This window comes from Convolutriloba macropyga, unplaced genomic scaffold, assembly GCF_964194025.1.
Source record: "Convolutriloba macropyga unplaced genomic scaffold, txConMacr16.3 SCAFFOLD_939, whole genome shotgun sequence".
NCBI classification, from domain to species: domain Eukaryota; kingdom Metazoa; phylum Xenacoelomorpha; order Acoela; family Convolutidae; genus Convolutriloba; species Convolutriloba macropyga.
Genome location: NW_027449721.1, coordinates 70,317 through 73,024, shown reverse-complemented (window position 1 = coordinate 73,024; position 2,708 = coordinate 70,317). Strand labels below are relative to the sequence as shown.

General features: G+C 39.5%; 1 pseudogene; it reads right to left on the bottom strand.

The window, feature by feature from the left end:
• Positions 1-2,348: 2,348 nt before the first annotated feature.
• Positions 2,349-2,500, bottom strand: LOC142355274 (5.8S ribosomal RNA; annotated as a pseudogene).
• Between the last annotated feature and the right edge of the window lie 208 nt (positions 2,501-2,708).

The window sequence follows — 2,708 nt, the reverse complement described above, 5'->3', positions numbered from 1 at the left end:
TGCAAGCAACTCACACTCCTTGGTCCGTGTTTCAAGACGGGCTGTAGAGAGCATTGAATAGGAAGTTGAGGTCAGACAGGCAATCAAGATCAATTTATCTCATTTTGTTTAGAATCAACAAGAAGAATTCCGAGGAAAACTTCTGCTCGATTCATTAACAAGATTTGCCAAAAGACGACAACTACACTACTCGGTAGCCGAGAATATAATATCAAGGCATTGAGTATGGTAACGCTCACTCCAGTTCCCCTTCAACAGTTTTCACGTACTTTTCACTCTCTCTTCAGAGTGCTTTTCAACTTTCCCTCACGGTACTTGTTTACTATCGGTCTCGCTTTATAATTAGCTTTTGGAGAGACATATCTCCAGCTTCGAGTTGCACTTTCAAACAACTCTACTCATAGGAATGAGCCATTATGACTGGTATCGAAAATGACCTTTACAGGATTTTCACCTTCTTTGATGCTACTTTCCAGTAGACATCAGGACAAATTCACCAGTCTAGCATCAAACCATACCGGACACCGAGAAATGTTGCCATTTCTCTTCCCGATGAGCTTTTCCCTGTTCATTCGCCATTACTAAGGGATTCTCAGTTGATTTCTTTTCCTCCCCTTACTGATATGCTTAAGTTAAGGGGGTTCTCTCGCCCAATTCAGGTTATGTAGTTGATTGTCTCTTAATTGGTTCACTGACCAATATGAGACAGAAACCGATTCAGCAGTTTTGTTCGCTACTACTATCAAACACAGGTCGAAGTTTCCATTCAGTCATTAATTCCAACTTTCAAATGTTGTTGTTTCAGCTTTCGCTTACTAGAAGCAACATAATACTCGCTGCAATACAGACCTCGGGGAAACCCTCACCGTGAATAAGGTTCACTCACATATTTCACTACATTTTGCGTGGGATTGGAGATGAGGCTACTCGTTCTTGCTCAGTACTAGGCTGAAAATTAACGAAACTTCGTTACAAACGTTCACATGTTGATGTTTCCGCTTTCGCGTACTCGAAACAACATAATACTAGTCTTTGTAATTTAGTTTCATAATTTCAACTGTTCTCATGCAGAATTTTTGCTCATTCTTATCCCAAATTTTGACCTGGCTACTAGTTACACTCCTTGTACTTATTGCAAAATGACCACAAATTTCAACAGCTTTCACATGTTGCTGTTTCGGCTTTCGCTTACTACAGTCAACATAATACTCGTTGCAAAATAAGTGCTCGGCATCTGCAATTTTCCAAAGACGAAGTTTCGCCAGTTCAATTTTCGCTCGCCAATTATGGCTACTAATTCACACGGTACTGAGCTCAACAACATTAAATTTGTTCAGCAAGACTTTCACATGTTGATGTTTTGGCTTTCGCCTACTAGAAGCAACATAATACTCGTCTTGTTAGCTCATTCAATGAGAATAGCTTTTCCCGTTGAGAATTTTTGCCTTCAATTGGCGTTGTAGTGAGTTTGGCTACTCAGATCACCAAATACTTGTGACAATTCGAACCAGAAATGTTTTCAATTTTCACATGCTGATGTTTCGGATTCAACCTACTAGAAGCAGCATAATACTTGTATTCAACAATTTCTGTATCAAATCCCAGTTTTCTCTGGTGCATCTTTGCCAAACTATTCCAAACTGCCTGAGTCTGAATACCAATTACAGGTACTAGTAAATGCACGTTACTAAGGACTATATAGTTCTAGGTTACTGTACACAACGACGTTCACATGTTGATGTTTCAGCTGCCGCTTACTAGAAACAACATAATACTTATCGTGCATACCTTTCCATAACTTGTCCTTTTCAGATGCATTAGTTTCCCTTTGTCTTGGCTTCTACAGTCAGACTGGCTACTAGTAACAGCACAGTACTAATCACATATCGTTCTACAGTTTGCAGACAACTTTCACATGTTGATGTTTCAGCTTTCGCCTACTAGAAACAACATAATACTCGCTGTATACATTTGTAGTTCTCTATGTAACTTTCATGTGAAGAAGTTTCGCCAGTCTTTTTGACTGTCTCAAATCTGAGTCATGCTTAGGCTACTAGTTGCTTCATAGTACTTATCGCCTCGAGATCATTGAACAAAACTTGATTTTCACATGTTGCTGTTTCAGCTTCCGCTTACTAGAAACAACATAATACTAGTCTCATTAAGTTCCGTCTCTTTGCAATTTTCTTATGAAGAAAATTCGCCATCACAATGACTCCAGCAGTTCTTGATCAAGGAATGCAATCATTGATCAGAATGCTATTATTTGAATCGGTTCTGCTTTAAGTGTTCCAATTTTATTGGAAGCACCAACAATAGAACATCAATGTGTTCAATCGAGAGTTATATAACCCTGAATCGGACGCAGTCAACAGCCGAAGCCGAGACCGCCTTTTGCGTTAGAGAGGTCGGTAAACAAATCTTGCGATTCATACCGAATTAACACATATAGCTGTGCTCCTCTTCGTAAAGCGAGCCAAGTGATCCCCTGTTGAAGGATGTATTTGGACCAATCTAGTAGCATTTGGTTTCCAACAAGCTCTCCCAAGTTAGCTTACTTATTGGGCTTTTCAACCAATTCGGTTGGCTACAAGCATCATCAAAGTACTAGCCACAGTTTGATCGCAAAATTCTACGACTTTCACATGTTGATGTTTCGGCTTGCGCTTAGCCTACTATAAGCAACATAATACTAGTCATATCATAGA